The sequence below is a fragment of the Pinus tabuliformis genome, chromosome 3_1 (assembly GCF_031772625.1).
Source record: "Pinus tabuliformis cultivar Carrire ecotype Pingquan chromosome 3_1, CPIR1, whole genome shotgun sequence".
Taxonomy (NCBI): Eukaryota; Viridiplantae; Streptophyta; class Pinopsida; order Pinales; family Pinaceae; genus Pinus; species Pinus tabuliformis.
This window is the reverse complement of record NC_142301.1, coordinates 350005355-350027804: the sequence shown is the minus strand read 5'-3', so window position 1 is coordinate 350027804 and position 22450 is coordinate 350005355. Positions and strand designations below refer to the sequence as shown.

At 34.8% G+C, this 22450-nt stretch overlaps 1 long non-coding RNA gene across 2 annotated transcripts; it reads right to left on the bottom strand.

The window, feature by feature from the left end:
* Positions 1-21075: 21075 nt before the first annotated feature.
* On the bottom strand, positions 21076-21846 carry LOC149187160 (uncharacterized). 2 transcript variants are annotated; one of them, XR_016256184.1, is made up of 3 exons: positions 21619-21837; positions 21408-21511; positions 21076-21283 (listed from the first exon to the last, which is right to left on the bottom strand). It is a non-coding gene; the product is annotated as an uncharacterized LOC149187160 (long non-coding RNA). The 2 variants fall into 2 exon arrangements; XR_016256185.1 differs by having other exon boundaries at positions 21076-21497; positions 21619-21846.
* Between the last annotated feature and the right edge of the window lie 604 nt (positions 21847-22450).

Below are 22450 nucleotides of genomic sequence, written 5' to 3'. Positions count from 1 at the left end.
GTATTATTTCCAACAATTAGTATCAGAGCAGGTCCTTCAGAGAAGCTTGATCGCTTGAAGGTAGATCGTTCATCATGAGCAACTACGAGAGAGAAGCATCAATCAGGCCACCGGTTTTTGATGGGACAAACTTCAATTATTGGAAGGTAAGAGTTACTGCATATCTTCAATCTCTTGGTACAGAAGTTTGGGACATTGTTGAAACAGGCTACGCTTTTCCTTCAGCTACTCCTACAGATCCAGCTGAGAAAAAGAAGTATGAAACAAATGAAAAAGCAGTCAGTACTCTGTTAGGATGTATATCCCAAACGGAATTCATGAAGGTAATGCACTACAAATCCGCAAAAGAGATATGGGACAAAATTGTCACAAGCTATGAAGGAGATGAACAGGTAAAGCGTGCTAAACTTCAAACTCTCAGGATTCAGTATGAGACTCTCAAGATGTATAATGATGAAAGTGTGGCTAACTATTTTCTTCGAGTAGATGAGATTGTTAATTGTATGAAAAATTTGGGTGAAGAAATAAGAGAGGCTATAGTGGTTGAAAAGGTTCTAAGATCATTGTCCCCCAAGTTTGAATCTAAAGTATCTGCTATAGAAGAAAAAGAAAATCTACGAATTCTCACTATGTCTCAGCTACATGGAATTCTAACTGCTTATGAAATGAGAAAGGGAGGTCCATCAGACAGAAGCGAAGCTGCTTTCAAGGCATCAGGTAAAGAAGATTATTATGAAGCAATCCACGTCCCAGAAGAAGAGGAAGAAGAATCAAATTTTGTCAGAAAACTTCAAAGAGGTTCTGGAAGATTCAGAGGTAAGTTACCTTTTAAATGCTTTGCTTGTGGAAGAGTAGGTCATTATGCTGCAAAATGTCCTTATAAGGATAAAGGAAAGGAACCTGCTAGATGGAACAAGAAACAAAGTGCAAATAAGAAAAGTTACTACACCCATGAAGATAGTGATGGTCTATCGAACAGTGATGAAGATGAACGAGGTAATGAATATAAGTTGTTAATGGCATTTGAAGATGATGATTATATGGATGCTATAGATGTGGATAACCTTTATGATGAAATTACTAGACTCAAGAGATGTATAGAAGAAAAGAATGTGATCATTGATACTTTACAATTTCAAATTGATGAAAAGGAAAAACATCTTGAAAAAATAGAAGGAGAAATTGTTGGTCTTAGAAAAGAGATTGAGAAAACAAAAACTATTAATCTTAAGTTTGTCAAAGGATCTGAAACTTTGGATAAGATTATCAATCTGCAGCGGTCTCCTCTAAACAAGACAGGTCTGGGCTACAATGGAGAAACCTCTCAAGCATCCACCTCTAAGAGTTATCTTGATGTAGCAAGAAGAAATGAGCAAAAGAACAATGAAGATCATGAGGTAAAGCAGGGACGAATTACAAACAGAAACTATCAGGGGGAATCCATCTTAAGGGTGAACCAGCCACAGGTAAAATCTTCTCAATTTGGTTCAAGAATAGATGAAAATAGAAATTACAATCAGTTGGCTGGTAGATTCGATAACCGCAGAAGTTTCTTCAATGGACAATGCTTTTCTTGTCATAACTTTGGTCACAAAGCAGCTCAATGTGTTGCATATAAAACAATCATGACTAGGGAAGCTCAAAAACAAAGAAGTATGACAGGGATTACAAAAAGGACCTATAACAACTTTTCGGCTCTTGAAAAAGAAGTTGAATGTTCTATTTGCAATAATTTTGGGCATGAAGACTCTGAATGCAGAAGCAGGTTTCAGCAAAAAAAGGAACAAGCCTCAAGCACCAAAACATGGAGAATAAAGGAACCTCAAACAGAAAGATGTGGGATAGCTTTTTATGCAGAGGGACAGGAAAATCTATGGTACATTGACAGTGGATGTTCGAAGCATATGACAGGTGATAAAGAAAAACTTGAATCTTATTCTGCTCTAGAAAAGGGAAAGAAAGTCTCTTTTGGAAATGATACTCCTGCAACTATAAAAGGAAAAGGCATTGCTCAGTTAAAAGAAAAGGTCAAGGCTGGAAATGTTTTGTATGTTGATGGATTGAAGCATAATCTTCTAAGTGTCAGCCAGATGTGTGATCAAAGAACCGAGGTTATATTCAGATCGAATGGATGTCTTGTTCGTAATCTTGATACAGGTAAAACAGTGCTCAAAGACAAAAGAACTCCAAATAATCTGTACATATTTGAAGAAGGACAACAACAATGCTATCTAAGCAAGGATGAAGAGCACTGGTTATGGCATCGAAGGTTGGGACATCTAAGCTTCTCACAAATAAGGAAAGCATGCAAATATCAGGCAGTTCGCGATCTTCCAGATATCAAAATTCCTGACAACACCATATGCAAATCATGTCAGTTTGGAAAACAAACCAGAACTAACTTTCCAGAGAAAGAAGGATCAGCTAGCATGCCTCTTGAGCTAGTACATACAGATACATGCGGTCCCTTCAGAAAAAGAACACCTCGAGGAGAAGAATACTTGATATTATTCATTGACGATTTCTCCAGGTTTGTCTGGTTAGGACTTATGAAGCACAAAGATGAAGCATTCGAAAAATTCAAATCCTTCAAAGCCTTGGTGGAGAATGAATCAGGTCACAAAATTAAGTGCCTCAGATCCGACAGAGGTGGGGAATTTACGTCAAATGAATTTTTCGATTTCTGTGAAGAACATGGGATAAGAAGAGAATTCTCTACAGCAAGAACTCCCCAGCAAAATGGAGTTGTGGAAAGAATGAACAGAACAATCCAACAAATGGCTCGTGCTATGCTTGATGAATCAGGAACTCCCGCTACTTTCTGGGGTGAAGCTGCACATGCTGCGGTTGTTATTCTCAACAAAACGAATGTCCAGGTGAACAGCACTCAAACTCCTCATGAGCTTTGGAATGGTAGGACTCCTTCGGTAAAGCACTTCAAAATCTTTGGGAGCAAATGCTATATCAAGAATACTGATGAGCAGCTTGGAAAACTTGAACCTAGAGCAGATGAAGGCATTCTTCTTGGTTATTCTCCATATAGCAAAGCATACAAATGCTACAATAAAAGACTTGGCAGAATTGTTGACAGCATTGATGTAGTGGTTGATGAGAAGGGATACATTCCTAGGCAAGTACATCGTGAAGACATCGAAGAAGATGAAGGCTACCCTCAAAGACGGAATGATGAAGAAGAAGAATCTCAAGAAGAACCTCAAGAAGAACCAGAGGAGCAAACAAGAATAGAAGAAAAGACTCCATCCAGATATGTTCAGAAGAACCATCCAGAATCTCAGATTATGGGACAAAAAGAAGCAGGTGTACAAACTCGAAGAACAATTGCAGAAGCTTCAAGCTATTTAGCATTACTCTCCTCAACTGAACCACAAAATGTGAAAGAGGCATGCAAAGATGAATGTTGGGTGAAAGCAATGGATGAAGAACTTGAGCAGATCGAAAAGAACAACACATGGGAGCTGGTTCCTAGACCAAAAGATAAGAATGTTATCGGGACAAAATGGGTCTTCAAAAACAAATTGAATGAAAATGGAGAAGTAATTAGAAATAAAGCCAGACTTGTTTGTAAAGGGTATGCGCAGCAAGAAGGAATAGACTTTGAAGAAACCTTTGCTCCTGTTGCAAGACTTGAGGCCATCCGAATGTTTCTTGCTCTCTCAAGTTTTCAAAACTTCAAAGTATTCCAAATGGACGTGAAATCAGCCTTTCTGAATGGAGACTTGGAAGAAGAAGTATACATTGAACAGCCAGATGGGTTCATTCTTGGAAATGATCCAAACCTTGTATGCAGATTGAAAAAGGCCCTCTATGGTCTCAAACAAGCTCCAAGGGCTTGGTACTACCGCTTGGACAAATATCTTCATCAACAAGGTTTTTCAAAAGGTTCAGCAGATAGCAATCTTTATATAAAAGTTGAAAATGACAAATTGCTAATACTTGTTGTGTATGTAGATGACATTATTTTTGGCAGCAATGAAGAAGCTATGAGTCAAAGCTTTGCCTCGGTCATGCAGAAAGAATTTGAAATGTCCTTGCTAGGAGAACTGACATATTTCCTTGGTTTGCAAATCCAACAAAAGGAAGGAGGAATCTTTTTATCTCAAACCAAGTATCTCAAACAGATTTTGAAGAAATATGGCATGGAAGATGCAAAACCAGTATGTACACCCATGGTCACAGGATGTAGTCTCAGTGCAAATGATGAATCTGCAGCAGTACATCAACCAACCTACAGATCTATGATTGGAAGTTTACTTTATTTGACAGGTACCCGACCGGACATCATGCATGCAGTTGGAATAGTTGGAAGATTTCAGGCAAATCCGAAGGAGACTCATCTTCAGGCAGTAAAGAGAATTTTCAAATATCTTCAAGGGACTCAAAATTATGGCTTATGGTATCCAAGAGATACAGATCTTACTCTTCATGCTTATACAGATGCAGATTGGGCCGGAAGTGTGGATGACAGGAAAAGCACAAGTGTTGGTGCGTTCTTTATGGGTTCTAGACTGGTATCTTGGTTCAGCAAGAAACAGAGTTCAATTGCCTTGTCTACAGCTGAAGCGGAATATGTTGCTGCTACATCTTGTTGCACACAACTCCTTTGGATGATGCAGACTTTGCAGGATTTTCAAATCACTTGCACACCACCTATCCCCATCTTATGTGATAACACAAGTGCAATCAGCATCTCAAAGAATCCAGTTATGCATTCAAAAACCAAGCACATACCAATCAAGTATCATTTTCTCCGAGAACAAGTGCTTGAACAGAAGGTCAAGTTGGAGTATGTTCCTTCTAAGGAACAAGTTGCTGATATTCTCACCAAACCATTGCCCAGGGACACTTTTGAATACCTCAGGCAAAAGCTGGGGGTTGTTGATGCATCATCTTATTGTTGAATCTTTTTTGATTGATGGTACAGGTTCAGGGGGAGCATATAATGCATTGTTGGCATTATGGAGGATGGTCAGAAGGAGATCTTGGAAATAGCTGCAATATGTCTCTATCTCTTTCATGGTGGATTATGGTTCTTTGTTACAGATCTGGTTCTTTTTCAGGAGGAGCATGATCTTAGGGGGAGCATACCCCTTTGCCCTTGATGTCAAAGGGGGAGAATGAAGCTGAAGATTGTAAGGTTGCCATTAAGTCCAAAGGGGGAGATTGTTGGCATTATGTTCTCTGGTATGGCTATATGTTACAGATGTTGTACTTGATGGCAACTCCCATGACAAGGCTCTCAATTTATTGAAAAATAAGAAGGACGCAGGAAATAAGTTCAGAAGGTGCGTACCCGCAGGTACACCTTGCAGGGACCGCGTCCAGAGACGCAGGCCAGCCATTCAGGAGGTGCGTCCACCCAGTCCACACATTTCAAGGCAGAGAAAAGCTCACGTGGGGGTTTCTTGTGTTTTACTCTTGGTATCTAGCCGACGGTATTGTGTTATTATGGTGTCGGCTCGTGGTATTGTTCCATGATTTGAGGAGGAACTTGCCTATATAAAGCAAAGGAGATAATTTGGTTTGGGGATGTCTTTGGTTGAATATCTTATGAGGCTAGATCTGGTCTAGATCTAAAAAGGCGAATCTTCTGAAAGACTGAGATCTCTTTGGCGCATGATCAGATCTGTAGATCTGACTGTTTGGGTTACTCTTAAAGTCTTGAAATCATTCATACCCGAAGGTATGCAGGTTCAGTGAAAGGCAAGTGCACTGGGACGCAGTGCAGTAAGAAGAGACCTGCGTGGGGATGCAGGGCAGAGTAAGATTCAGGTGCGTCCGGGACGCAGTACAGTAACAGGCGTACTGTGTGGGGATGCGGTGCATAATAAGGATCAAGTGCGTCTCTGAGCAAAAAGACGCGACGTGATAGTATTTTTGGGTGCGTCCCTGCAGCAACAGGACGCAGTGCAGTTGAAGGAACAGTGCGTGGGCACGCAGCGCAGCAGAAGGATCTCTGCGTGTGGACGCAGGGGAGCAGAAGGTTAACTGTGTCTGGTCACAGGCCACAGAAGGGAAAACTTCGTCTCTGTCTTAAGATGTTCAGTTGATTGAATTTCTCTATTGATAAGGTGTTCTGGGTTAGTTCTGTTATTACTGATCTGATAACTGTAGTGGACTGTAACTGTTATGTACTTGATGATCATTTGATGCTTTATGAAAAGAAGTAGGGGGTTGTAGCTCCCTTCCAGGAGAAGACTGGAAAACGAGAGAGAGTTGTAGCTCTCTGCAGGTTGCAGCCTGCGTACTGGTAAAGGACTGCACCAGTACAAAATCATTGTAAAAGGAGTTTCTAATTTGAAGGAAGATAGAGGCATATTGCAGCAGGTGGTTTTCACCCACATTGGGTTTCCACCTTACATCTTGTGTTCTTTGGTGTGACTATCTGTTGTCTTTGTTCATGCTCATTATTTTATGGTACTGACATGCAATAATAATTCAAAGATCAAATAAGGAAGATTTATTAAATTGCTAGATAATACTGATTCACCCCCCCCTCTCAGTATTATTTCCAACAAATGAAACATTCAAAGTCAACCAAACTCAAAAAATTGGTATGAAATTGATTTTCCTTCTTCTGAGGATGATTCATCCAGTCCATTTACTTCACCAACATAGTCTAGGTATTCTGCCAGTTCATCAGAACCTCTTAGTAGCAGCATTTCTTTTGACGATGATTCTCTGCCCAAAAAATCTGTAGTTGATCAACATACCTATGTTTACATTAATCCTCTTTATAATGATGGTGACTTTTCCTAATCTCAAACAAGTGAACATCAATTGCCAAATGGGTTGTTCAACTTTTGAAATATGTAAGGACCGATGAGAAAAATAAAGTAGGAACAAGGGGTCAACCAGGAATGAAGGAAACTTTTCCTTGATCACAAATGATTTTACTAAACCCTCCACATAAAAGGAGGTAGTAAAATATAAAGAATGGGAGTAGGCTATGGTTGAAGAATATAAGGCAGCTCAATACAAAAACAGTTGGAAACTTGTTGCTTTTCCTCAGAATGTCAAACCCATCGGGTGTAGATGGATTTACATAATTAAGTACAAGAAAAATGGAGACATCGACAAGTACAAAGCACAAATTGTTGCTAAGGGTTTTGCACAGCAGGAAGGGATTGATTATGAGGAAACCTTTTCTCCTATAGCTACGTGGAACACCATCCAATTAGCACTTGCATTAATAGCTCAACAAGGAAGGAAAGTTCATCAAATGGATGTTAAAAGTTCTTTCCTCAATGGAGATTTACAAGATGATGTATATATGACACAACCACCAAGTTTTTAAATTGAAGGGCAATGACATAAAGTCTGTAAACTGATCAAGGATTTATATGGGTTAAAATAAGCTCCACGAGCTTGGTAGGTCAAAATGGATGAATACCTTTAAAAGTTGTCTTTCAACAAAGTGAATCTAATGATATTTTGAACGTACAGGAACAGGGTAAAAATATGGTGATTCTTGTTATGTATGTAGATGATTTGATCATTACTAGAAACAATGACAATCATATTGTACAGGTGAAAAGGGAGTTACATGTTGGTTTTAAGATGACAGATTTGGGATTACTTCACTACTATCTTAGAGTTGAAGTATTCCAACGTCCACATCATATTTTCATTTCATAGAGTAAGTATGCAGCATAATTTCTTCAACGATTTTGAATGCAGGATTGGAAGCTCGTTCTTACCCCCATGGAACGAAACTTGAAACTTTCAACATTTAAAGGGGGGGACATGGTAGACAACACTACTTATAGATAGTTGATTGGCAGCATGATTTATCTGACAACCACTCGACCAGATCTATCTTATGCAATCAGTATTATTTCACACTTTATGTAAGAACCACGTGACAACCATTAGAATGCATACAAAAGGGTTCTTCGATATATCCAATGAACAAAATATTTTCGTCTTGTTTACAAAAAGACTAAAAACATTGTACTTGGTGGATTTTCATATGTTGACTTTGATGGATGTATTGATGATCGTGCATCAACCTTGGGTTACTTAATGAATATGTGGTCAGCTGCAGTATCTTTTAGTTGCAACAAACAAGCTATAATGGCCACTTCTTCAGCCGAAGTAGAACACATATTAGCATGGGAAGCAACATGTGAAATTGTTTGGTTGTGCAAAATTTTGCAGGACTTGGGCATTCCATAAGCAGAAGCTACGTCATTATTCATCGACATCTAGTTAGCCATAAGGCTTTCCAAAAACCCATTTTTTTATTCCAAAACAAAGCATGTGGACACCAAGTATCATCACATCAGATCTCTCATTGCAAAGGACATCAGGTCTGTGATATTTTCACAAAACCACTTGGAAGGATAAAATTTACTAGGAGAATGAACATTGAATCTGTTGTAATGTATCTTTGGATCATAGGGGAATGTTAGAAGATCGAAAATACATAATTCATAATTCACAAAATTAGGATAAAATGTTTATTAATTTAGAATATTTTATTGATATTGGAGACTTAGAAATAAATATTGTTGTAAAAGATATGACATCTAGAATAGTATCTTATCTTAGGCTCCAATTTAGGAATATAGTTAGTAGGTTTTTTAAAATTGCATTTATTGTAAATGGACACTTGTTAATTCAATAAGTGATCCATAACTAGAATAGGTTAGGACATTGAGGTTATATATAGCTCATTCTCCTAATTGCACAAGTGTTGGAGTGTGTCTGTGCGTAAACTCTCGTAAAATTATTATGTAATTTATTTTCCTGATTAATGAATTTGTGTGTATGAGGAAGCTTCTGCGATTATTAATATCATCTTCAAAAAATTCAAAATAGAAATTAATGAAACGATCGTGAAAATCCCCAAGAGATTCATGAGGTTCCTTCCTAAGATGCATGATTTTCTTGTCAACAGATTTATAGCCATACCTGCTAAAGGCACAATAAATCTCCTTGAAAATATGTTTTGAAGAGTGAATTGAAGCGGTTGGAAATGTGTTTAACACCATTCCTTAACACGTGCTTTGAATTTAAGGAAGAACAAACTGCGGGCAATGTATTCACAAGGAATTTTATGATGAGCACAAAATTCAAGAAAATGAGCCGTGTGCCTGAGAATGTTTGTTCCATCACCACCATCAAACTTTAAATTTGAAAAGTCATCAATTATTCTCGTAGGAACTTTCATATTTGCAGTTCTAGAAAAACATGTCGAGATTAAAATTTAGGAAGAAGCCATTTAAAGATAAAGAAAGTTTAAACAGACTTCACAGGCTCAGCATGTCATCTATCCCTCCTTCGAGTGCCAGAAATGTTGACAATGTTGGGTCCATCAACATTTAGGGGTTCTCCATGATATGAAGTATCAATTAAACCTCACATCATTTTGAGTAGGAGCCCCATACAGAATACAGCTCGGTTGTTGAAATAGTGTGTTTTAGTGGTGTGCCTTGGACGTGATAATGTATATAATGATGTACTCGTGGCTTTCGTGAAACAATTGTATAACTTTGTGAAGATTCAAGTTCAATGCATGAGAGGCTATATAGTGACAAAGGGGAGGTAAGTGAGACCCTTAAAATCCTATAATAAAACGCAACTTGAAAGGAACACAAGAGCATAAAAGGAATCATAAGTTAGCCTACAAAATATTTCACATGATAACCATGATAGAAATGCATTGCAGCACAAATTTAGCAAGGTTCGTACTATTTCCAATGAATTAGTTCATAAGATTTAGCATAAATGCAATAACATATATTACAAATATCACAAGAATAGTCCTACTATATTCACAACACATCCACGACAATGTCTCAGCTTTGAGCTTTTATTAAAGTGAAAGTTCCAAACATACATATACAATTGACAAACCACTAGCCCCTATAGTGAAACATGAAGACAATACCTACTCCTCCAAAGAAGTATATTGTCTATGCTAAAGGAGAAGTGAATCCTCTCCACAAAACTCCCTAGCCTTCGATACTAGCCAAAGACTAGCCAAAAGCTATTTAGATGAGTTATGAGGGTATATTTATAACACATGAGATGACTAATAATTTCCCCTTTCTGACTCTTGAACTTCCCTCATGATTCTTTGGATTCATTCAACCATGATTTTTGGACTTCCTTATAAAATGACTTTTCACATCCCACAATTGCCCCTTTGAATTTCTCTTAGAAATCAATTATAAATAGAATAGTACAATATTTCTCATAGCGTATAAGACAAAATTCGATAGAGTCAACTAAACATGCCTAATAAGAAAAACAACATCTCAAGATTGATTTTGGGGAAACTTCAGCTCAACCAATTCAACTTGTAGATTTTCGTTCACATAGTGATGCCAAGTTTTATACTATGCGAAGAATTCCCCAAACTTTGTGATGGATGGGATCAAGCTAGAAGAGGAATGATGCCTCCATTGCATATGGGCACTCGATCTTGGATCTAGTTTGTGTTTTCTTATTTAACAAGAAAAACATGGTGTTTATGTTAGCAAAGCCATCAATATACTTCTACATATTATGTTTGTTCACCTCTATATCTCCCTTCCTAGTGATTTTCTTGAATGGTCCAAGTACTCCTCAAATTCTTCTCTGATCTTGTTTCTACCTTTAGCTTTTTTGAGTGTACCGACTTGAGGGATCTTATGTGAATTCCCCATGAAATCCACCCTTTTATAAAACCATGCATAAGAGGACTGCAAGTTGGTGATGAATGTGTCGAGTTTCTTGTTGTTTTCGATGAGCATCCAAACTTCTGCCTTCTCTAACTCACCTTGTTGCCTTGTCTTCTTTCCCAAATTAGAAGGTGTGCCTCTATACTACATTCCCTACTCATGCACAATAACAATGGCTACATGGAGAACCTTGAGATATTTAGCATTCTCTCTACATTTCTGTTGCATGTCACACAAGCAGACAACTCCTTTGTGTACAATGACTAGCTCCTATTAGAGGTTCCTCATGGTGTCTCCCAGTGCTGATAATTCACCATGTATAGTTTCCTTGAGTTCTTCTAAGTACACCTATGCGGGAGCTTCTTTCTGCACCTCTCCCTAGAGTTGTTCAATTTCTTGATTTGCAGCCTCTAAGTTCTTTATGATCTATCTGTTCTCAGTCATCAAAGACTTTGTGTTTGAAATGGAGGCTCCTATGAAGGCCAAGTTGGTTGCTACAATATCTTATGGATACATCTTAGTTTCCATCATGATCACCCTTTATTTGATAAAATATTGATGTGTGAGGGCCTATGGGAAGTGCTTCTTTCTTTCCTGTAGAATCATCTTTTTTAACTCATCAAAAATTAAATTGTATATATCCATCACCAGACCTTCATCAAGAGGATCAATTTCCTCTTCCTTGCCTTGAGCCTATCCATCTGTAGAAGGAGGGGGAGTCTGAGTGGCAATCGATTGCATGAAAGGAATAAGATCGACATCTTGATTTTGATGTTTTGATTCCACCTAAATATCTTGTACCACTATCAAGTCCTTGATTTCCTAGGCAAGTTCTTTGTCCTGCAACTGCTTGTTTTCTTCATCAAGTGGTTAACTCTGTTCTTCTTCTTCAACATTTTCTAGTGTTGTTTCTTCCTCCCCTTTCTTTCACCTTTATTATTCTCATCTCTTTATTTCTTCTTCTTCTTTCTATTATTTGTTTTCCTTTTTCCTTAATTCTTCCTCCTACTTCTTCTTCATCCTCTTGATTTCTACTTCTATGGCTGCTTTTGAGATGATTAGGTCCCTTTCAATTTGTAGCTTTGCTCTTCTACTAGACCATGCATAACCTTTTTCTTCCCTTTTCCACACATTGGGTTGTGCCTCTCTAATGGTTATAATTTCATAGTTTCTTCTTACTGGGGAGTAATCTGCGATGTACATGCAAAGCTGACTAGTCCACGGGGCTTAGATGCATTATAACAATTCTTCATATTTTCCTCCTCAAGCTTGGAATGAGTCATGCTTGGCCAAGTGAAATGTACCTTTGCATTGTGTTTCTTGCAAACACTTCTAGGATCATATGGATGATATTCCATAATAACAAAATTGAATTTTCCTAACTCTTTCCCCTCGACCTCCGCAACGTTAAGGTTCTTGAGCTCGTATGATCCAATTTGGAATAGAAGAGTGGGCCAAGGTTCTTTCTTCTTCCTTTGCAAAACTGTTGATAAACCCATGGAAAGATGATAAGGTACTTCCAACATGACCAATTTTTTGGTGGCATACCTCGGCAGTAGATGTGAAGACTTCTGACCACCAAAGACACTGAGGTAGGTGCCATCAAGTGAGGAAAACTAATCAATGAGTTTTGATATTGCTTCCATCACCTCACAAGACATGCAACATCGATCTTCCTCAAATATCATCTTCTATAATGGTATGAGGAATTGATTGGTTAGCTTCTCCATGAATTCCTTATAGATACACTCTGAAAGGAATTTTCAATAAATCTGGACCACAAATTCCTTTATTGACCAAGTCCATTTCATGCCAGGAAAAGTGTTTTCTGCACATATCACATCCAACAAGTATGCAGACGTGTAGAATTTGTCCTAGTTATTATACGGAGGGTTCTTTCCATTGGATACATGGATATTTAACTGTTGAGCCAACAAGTCTGACCAATTGAATGCTTTCCCATCATTGTCCACTTGATGTAGTAAGAATTCACAACCCTCAAGAAAGGTCTTAGTACTCTTTAGACTGTAGATTCAGCAACATAGGACTATCAAGTAACTGAATTATTTTCTTAGAGATTTGGTATTATAAGTGTTAATGGGTGTCTAGTGAAATTTTGATGGCTCTTTCACCGACCCTTTAATGACACCTCAAGTTATCAGGTAGCTGGTGACTGCATAGAAGTGAGAATCCATGTAAACTTTTGGCAAAGACATATGATACACAAGATCAAAATCATGTCCCATGAATGAGACAATCCTTTGTCCACTAGAAATATTGAGGATCATTCTCTTTGAATTTGTATGTGACATGATCCACATGATAATTTGTGCACATGGGAAGACCGAGAACCTGCATGCAATCTTATGTAATCCTGAATTTTGGACATTGATATAAACTTTTTTTATCTTCAAGATCTACTTTGTAACTGGTTGTCGTTAATGCACTATTCATTATATGCCATGCTATATCTCAATATTTCTCAATGCATAGTTGAGTGTATGAAAGAACATGCATGGTAATAAAAATGCTCTCAACTACTTCACCAGTGCTTCTTTCTATGGTGTCTTTTATGGCGGCTCTCTTTGGTGGCATGATGATAATAACTGATAGGGCGAGATAACCTAAATAAGCTCCAGTACTTGTATGACAAGATGCACTAATGGAAAACAAAAATTAGCTCAAGCAAAAAAAATCTATCCAGCAAGATCAAGGCAGAAACTCGAAGACTGAAGAGAAATATTTCTCAATTTCTAGACTGAGGATGAGAGATTAGGATCATGAACTATGCATTGCACAGGCTCAATAGACAAGGTGATAGGCACTTGAGACTTCATAATGTGCAATCCTAGTCGGGTGCACTGAAGGGAGAGACCGTGCGTTGTGTTGTCTTAGTGGCCAACGCTGATGGCTAAGGCTTGGCACCGCTCAATGCACAATTAAGAAAGCCAATGACAGCATAGTACACATTCCCAATGTCCAAGCATGAAGCTTGGACCCAGAGAATGTGAATTTCATAGTTACGAATGGAAGTTTGTTGGCCATTCTTACACAAATTTTTGAGGAAGGAAAGAGAAAGAGATCAGATTTGAGTGCTCGGGAAGGAAGGAATTAGATCAGGGTAAGGGAAATATAGATCAGTGAAATCTAAGTACCAAAAATAACAAGAAAAAGGAAAAAATTAAAATGCATTAAGTGACTGAGTTGTAGCAAAATGGTGGTGGGAGAAAAGAAAGAGGTTAATGCAACACTAAGAAAATGTGAAGAAGGGACTAAAGCAACACATGTACAAGCTAATACTAGTTAACACACCATCTATTATGAAAAGAAACAGGCAAAATAACACTCATAGAAGAAAAAGTGACAAAAGAGAGAAAAATATGACAAAAAGTGACACATGCAAAAATTACCTAAAAAAGCACCACAAACTTAGCTGAAAGTTCCTTGATCTTGTTGGGAAGAGTAGAGATTTAAGATTGAATGTGAAAATGAGCTCTAGATGCGTCTATTATATAAATCTAGTGGGATTAGGGTTTCTGCGGTAGATGCCTAAAATTAAGGAAAGGTTGCCACTTTTGTAAAAGTCATAATTAGAAACTCAGTGGACTTAACGAGACATTAATCAGGAAAGTCCTACTTTCTAGGGAAGACAACTTAACTTTTTTCTTGGGAAAGTGCCACTTCACACTATCAATCATGTCTATGCAATAAAAGGATTGCACAGTTCCTTGCCTCAACACATTACATTGTTCTGGACTAGGGAAGAGGACGATTAGCACAATTTATGAGCTCACTGACTACTTGCCTTCCAAGATTGCATAGTCATGATCCTCAGGGTTATCGAAGTTTGTAGACCATGCAATTCCAAGAGGGAAACCAGACAACAAGTGAAAAATTAGGGAAAGAAATTCTTGCATAAGAAAATGATGAGTTAAGATCAAACTAAGTTATCACAAACTCTACAAGCAAAGATAACCTTTTAAATCGAACAAAGTAATTAATGATATTGAAAGAATAGTCCTTATAGACAGAAGGTAGGCTCCAAGATCAAAACATGGCAAAAAAAAAAAAAATTTGGGGGGGGGGGGGGGGGGGGGGGGGTGGTTGTTGTAGCAGCTATAACATTATCATAATGCAGGAGCAATCAAAAGCATCAGTGAGTTTCCTCTCATACATTGCTACAAAAAGTAATTTGATAAATTTGCTCAAAACAAGTTCGATAACAAAACAATATCCTACATGACCTCTTTGTGGTGGCGACTCTCGTATTCAACGCATATAACAAAAAGACATTGATCATTCACAAACAACAATCTCTCTTCCCGATTGAAAATTAACAACAATGATAAAGTAACAACCCTATTCCTTTTCCAAAAAAAAAGGCACACTTTCTTATTCATCTAGTTCGCACAAACTAAAAAAACTATTTGGACATTCAAACACAAATATACATATATTTTATATAATTGAAATAAAATCCATGTAAATCCAAACCATATATATTTTATATATATAATTGAAGTAAAATCCAACTAAATCCAAACCGATTGAGAAAATAAAGAATATATATAGTTGAAGTAAAATCCAACTAAATCCAAACCGATTGAGAAAATAAAGAATCTTGAACAAATCCAAGAATTGATTCTAATTCTAACAATGTTATTAAGTCATAGGAGTCGTTGTCAGTGTAACCTTGATAAGCACGTCAGGCATGAAACCTTTGTTAATTTTCGAACTATATTTTTGAAATACAATATTAATAATTCATATTTTAATATATTTTGCTTTTTAATCTATTTTTTTGATTTATTTTTCAATCAAATTAAGTACATTTTTCTCCCCAATTATTTAACATTTAATATATAAAAATTATAATTGTATTTTTTTTCCCTATCAAATTTAACATATAATCAATCATAAATGATTATGAAAAAATGTGAAATTTTCAAATCCGAATTGTGACCGTAATCGGGTTTACTTTACATGGAAGAGGGAGGAAAACACGTTTATACACTTAAAAAATTAAATGATTATGAAAAAATGTGAGAAAAAAAATGTGAAATCGATGAAAATTGAAAAATGGTTTAATGTGGTTTACTTTACCCGGAAGAGGGAGGAAAACACAACTTATACACTTAAAAAATTAATGATTATGGAAAAAATGTGAGAAAAATTGTGAAATCGATGAAAATTGAAAAATGTGGTTTACTTTAACTCGAAGATCGAGAAAAACAGGTCTCGTAACCTTAAAAAAATTAAATAATTATTGAAAATTTAATGAATTTCGGCTTCTGTGATTTATATCAATTTTGAGAAGAATCTTCGGTGAAAAATCACATGGAGATATTTTAGATCAGGTAACGGCTAAAAAGATAACAGCTAGATTTGACCAGGAAACGGCTAGGTAGACTATGAAGAATCTTCGGTGAAAAATCACATGGAGATATTTTAGTCGACGCGTTTCGAACCAGCGAGTGTGGTTCATCGTCAGGACAAGTTGAATGTGCAGAACTTGCTATGCAATATAAATAGATCAGGCAGAATATCCGATGACCAAATTTCTAGATCAGGTAACGGCTAAAAAGATAACAGCTAGATTTGACCAGGAAATGACTAGCTAGACTATGAAGGGCATAATTGACTAAATGAGAAAAATCATAAATGAATAATTTTATAATTATAAATATATGTTAGAATAAGCAAGTTAATATATTATAATCATAAAATAATTCACGTAATAGAAATAAGTTAATTACGTTTTAAATTAAATATAAGTTAAAGGGACATTTAATTCTTAATTTAAATTAAATAAATACATGAAAGAATTAATTAGTTATCTAATAGTTAATAAATATTAGTTAGTTGTAAAAGTTAAAATAGAATATAGTTGTCCGCATGGGGTAGCTCAAGTGGCAATGGCCGTGGAAATGAAGTCTCACCGAACCGGAGATCTTGGGTTCGATTCTTGTGCTACCCTCCCTGGAAATGGGGTGAATAACGGACATGTAAAAACTCGAAAATGAGAAGGTCCCACCTAAGCTTACAAAAAAAATAAAATAGAATATAGTTAATTCTACTATAAGCTTAAAAGATAGATATTTATGAATATATATTAAAATAAATGGATTAGTTTTAAATTCAAAATCAAAGAGAAATTACAATATTAATTAATAGTTTATTAAGAGGTAAAAAATAGTTGAAAATTAATTAAATAAATAAATAAGAAGAAGTAGTTTAAATAAATATAAGCCAATTCAAAAAAATAAAAATAAATAAATAAACAAATTAAATAAATAAATAAATAATAAAAAATAAAAATAAATAAATACAATAAATAAAATCAAATCTAATAAAAATAAAAATAAAAATATTAATTTTAATTTGATAGTAAAGGAGTTTAAATCAGTATTAAAAAATTCAAGAATTCAATAATAATAATAATAATAATAATAATAATAAATAGAAAATTTAAGAATTATAAATAAAATAAAATAAAAATTAAATAAAAATTAATAAATAAGTTATCCAAGGGAGAAAACCACGAGGAGAAGAGTGCTGGGACCCAGCAACTACTGATGTTCCAGCCATTTTCTCTATTGAGATTGTTCGACCTTTTTCCAATCTCAAGGGCTTCCCTAAATTTCTGGTGATGGAATTGCGACACTCTAGCAATCACACTAGCTTCTTCGATGCAGACATGGTGATTGGTTTTCTCCACATGCTTTGCTAAAGCAGAAGATTTAATTCTCATATGTTTGAAGTCAACTGTCTGCTCACTAATCCTTTGGTTAATGGAGCAACCCGTCTCATCAATATAGGGGGTCCCACAAGAACACAGAATAATATAAACACCTTTCATGTCCTTGGGGTCGATAGGATCCTTCAGAGATCTGAGAGACTTACGAATGGTGTTAAGAAGCATAATGTCCCCACAACCTTTAGACATCTTAACTCCATTCGTAAGTCCCTCAGATCTGTTAAGGATCCTATTGACTCCAAGGACATGAAAGGTGTTTATATTATTCCCTGTTCTTGTGGGACACCCTATATCGGTGAGACGGGTCGCTCCATTAACCAAAGGACTAATGAGAACACAGCTGACCTCAAGCATATTAGAACTAAGTCTTCTGCTTTAGCAGAGCATGTGGAGAAAACCAATCACTATGTTTGCATCGAAGAAGCTGGTAAGATTGCTAGAGTGTCACAATTTCATCATTGAAAATTTTGAGAAGCCCTTGAGATTGAAAAAAGGCCGAACAATCTCAATAGAGAAGATGGCTGGAAGATCAGTGTGGGTCCCAACCCTCTTCTCCTAGTCGTTTTCTCCCTTGGCTATTTTATTTATTAATTTGTATTTTATTCTTATTTTATTTTATTTCCAATTCTTAAATTTTCTATTTTATTATTATTATTATTATTATTTACTTATTTATTTTTATTCTTGAATTTTATTAAACTAATTTACTATCCAATTAAGATTAATATTTCTATTTTTATTTGGTTTTATTGTATTTATTTATTTTTATTTTTTATTTATTTATTTTATTTTTTTGAATTCACTTATATTTATTAAATTTTTTATTTCAATCCCTTAATAAATTATTAATTAATATTGTAATTTCTCTTTTGACTTTGAATTTAAAACTAATTCATTTATTTTAATATATATTCATAAATATATTTCCTTTAATCTTATGATAGAATTAACTATACTATTTTAACTTTTATAACTAACTAATATTTATAAAGTATTAGATAACTAATTAATTCTTTCATGTATTTACTTAATTTAAATTAAGAATTGAATGTCCCTTTAACTTATATTTAATTTAAAACATAATTAACTTATTTCTATTACGTGAATTATTTTATGAATTGAATGTCCCTTTAACTTATATTTAATTTAAAACATAATTAACTTATCTCTATTACATGAATTATTTTATGATTATGATTATAATATATTGACTTTCTTATTCTAATAAATATTTATAATTATAAAATTATTCATTTACGATTTTTTTTTATTTAGTCAATTATGCCCTTCATGGTTTAGCTAGCCGTTTCCTTGTCAAATCTAACTGTTATCTTGCTTATTTAGTCAATTACGATTAGATTAACTTATTTCTATTAAGTGAATTATTTTATAATTATAATATATTGATTTTCTTATTCTAAGAAATATTTATAATTATAAAATTATTCATTTATGATTTTTTTTATTTAGTCAATTATGTCCTTATTTATAATTATAAAATTATTCATTTACAATTTTTTTTTAATTTAGTCAATTATGCCTTTCATGGTTTAGCTAGCCGGTCAAATCTAGCTGTTATCTTGCTTATTTAGTCAATTATGCCCTTCATAGTTTAGCTAAGCTACCCGTTCATGGTCAAAACTAGTTGTTATCTTTTTAGTCGTTACGTGATCTGAAATTTGGTCATGGGATATTTTGCCTGATGTATTTATATTGCATATCAACTTCTGCTCATTCAACTTGTCGTAACGATGAACCATACTAGTTGGTTCGAAACACGTCAACTAAAATATCTCTATGTGATTTTTCTTTAGTCAATTATCTTTTTAGTCGTTACATTCAACTTGTCCTAACGATGAACCATACTAGTTGGTTCGGAACGCTTCGACTAAAGTATCTCTATGTGATTTTTATTTAGTCAATTATGCCCTTCATAGTTTAGCTACCCGTTTCTTATTTAGTCAATTATGCCCTTCATAGTTTAGCTACCCGTTTCATGGTCAAATCTAGTTATTATCTTTTTAGTCGTTACCTGATCTGGAAATTTGGTCATGGGATATTCTGCCTAATTTATTTATATTGCATAGCAAGTTCTTCATTCAACTTGTCCTAACTATTAAATATTGCATAGCAAGTTCTGCGCATTTAACTTGTCCTAACGATGAACCATACTAATTGGTTCAAAAAGCGTCGACTAAAATATCTCTATGTGATTTTTTGCCAAAGATTCTTCTTTGGAAATGGACAAATTTATTCCTATCAAAACATTCAAAACATTAGAGTTAGAGGAGTTGTTTAAAAAAAGAGTGGTTTAAAAAAAATGATTAAAAGACGTTGGGACTTTTCTCAAAAGGGCAAATTTATTCAAACTGTAAACATTAATTTATTAAAATAAAACATGGACAAATTTATTCATATGTAAACATTCGAATTATCAAAATTCGTTAAAATCACATAAGTCGAAGTATTTTTCTAATTATGGTATAGAAAAATTTTGCTTTACTTTTTTGATAAAAAATTGCATGCGCTTTCGTTAGCTTTTAATTGTTCATGTTAGATAATAGCATTACTATAACCCTTTAATTGTTTATGATACATAATAGCATTACTATAACCATTGGACTAGAGGTTATGACTATGTCGTTATAACGACTGAAACATGTTTTCTAGAATCTATATTCACAAAATTTTCTATTTATATTCACAAAGTTTCTATATTATGTGTTGAGGTTTGCCAAAGAAAGACTTAATTTCGGTGGTTACTAATGCAAGCTCAAATTCTGTGTATTCAATGAAAGTAACTAATGAGATGTAGTGGATTTTAATGTTACTAGTAAGAGTATTTCATAATGGAATGGTTAATATATATCCACGGGCTTCGATCTGGTTAGCTGGTTCTAAATAATCCATGATCCATCGTAGTATCTTGAGATGGATTGATTTATTTGAGATGGATTATTGATTTGTTAAGATGGTTCCAAGTGTATTTAGAGTGCGTTGGCTTTACAAATCCAAACATGGCTTTGTAAATTTAAATTTGAACTTGATTGGAAATAAGCTTCGTTAGTTTTCCATTAAACTTTTAAATTTAAACTTAAATGAGAAGTAGGCTTCGTTAGTTTTCCATTAAACTATGTAGATATGTATGGAAATATGAACTAGGCTTCGTTATTTTTCCATTGAACTCTATAGATATGAATGGAAATATTCTTCGAATGGAAATATTTTCCATTCATGTTTATCTCCTCAACAAAATGAAATCGTTAGTTTTCCATTAAACTATGGAGATATGTATGAAAATATTAACTACGGTTCGTTATTCTTCCATTAATCTTTGTAAGATATGTGTGGAAATATTATTCACTCATGTTTACTTCTCAACAAAATGAAACCGTTTTTAATCTTGTTCCTTATAAAGGACATTTCCTTCCATATATATATATAAAGGCACATTTCTTTTCCTTCCATATATATAAAGTCACATTTCCTTCCACATATATAAATATATATAAAAAGTCACATTTCTTTCCCCCACACATAGAAATTTCCATCCCCCACACACATATATATATAAGGAAGTATGTTTATCTTCCTTGAAAAGAGGATAGATAATTTCAAGATAAATCGCAGTTACCTAAATCAGCACGATTTGGGCATTTAGACTTAATTAAATCATAGTTAATAACTTAACTAACAACATTTTTGCTGGATCAGTCCAGAATTTCAAAAATTATTTCCGAGTTCCCAACTTCACAAGAATTTGTTTGGACGCCATATATACCTATATCTGAATCCGTTCCCTCTGACAAAAACTCATAACCCTCGGAAACGTTCGCCCCTATTCATGCATAGAGCTGATGAGAAGAATATACTGACAGTGCACACAGACAGCAACTAAAGCAAAAACACAAACCCTAATAATTTTAACACCGAATACAAGCAAAAACAACATAAACCCTAACTAGTTAATCAGACTAATCCAGCGATGGTGGTGGATTTGTTTCTGTTGGACCCTCGATCTTCCCGTCAGGCTTCCTGTAAAACGGACTAGTCTGCTCCGGGTGGCCTACAACAAAAATAATCAACCAACAAAAACAACAACAATAAGGTTAAAGGATCTGATATTAGGCTTATGATATTTAATACATATTATGAATATTGAGCTATAATTGCCTGCGCCGCTTTTGATGTCCCGCTTGCCTATACGCTGATCGATGTGAGACTCCTTTGTCTGGGGAGATCCTTGTGTAACGCCCTCCTTTTGCAGAATCCTCTGTGTTGCCTGATCCTCCTTGTTTGGCCCCGACATGGCTGCTCTTTCTATATTTCTGCTCTACTTCTGCAGATTGTTATACGATGTAAATTTGAAGGTGAGAAGATAGATTCTCATTTATCGGAGAAACAATTTATAGTTACGAAGAAGAGGAGCTACAAATGCTACGTGGATGTGTGATAAACGAGTTGTGGACACGAATACACCGTCGTGTCGCTTTATATGTTGAATTGATAAGCGTGTACGATATCTTTAATAATATTTTTTTATTATCAATAATGCCTGTGCAGCTCTGTTAGTGTCAATAGCGATCCAAGCATGTCAGCTATATATCTGAAGATATGAAACCAAGTGAAAAGAGAGACCCTAATTAAGCGCAATCTCACTGTTCTATATCACTATCTCTTAAGGTTCTATTTTACTTTTCGATGTATTCTTCTTTATTCTCTTGGTTCCGTGAATTTATTTATGCATTAAATCCTTAATTTAAAATATTCAATTATGTAATTTAGCTATATATATATATGGAAAAATATGTAAAATAATATCTCAAATTTAATATAATTATAATTTTTTTAAAACCAATCTAAATCCATTTTAAGTACAGATTTAATATGCTGAGAGAAATCAAATTTTTAAAGGTGTAAATTTCTTTAAAGTGTAAAATACCAAATAAATTTTTTAACAATTTTTTATTTTTTATTTCTATTATATAAAAAATTGACGTTAAAA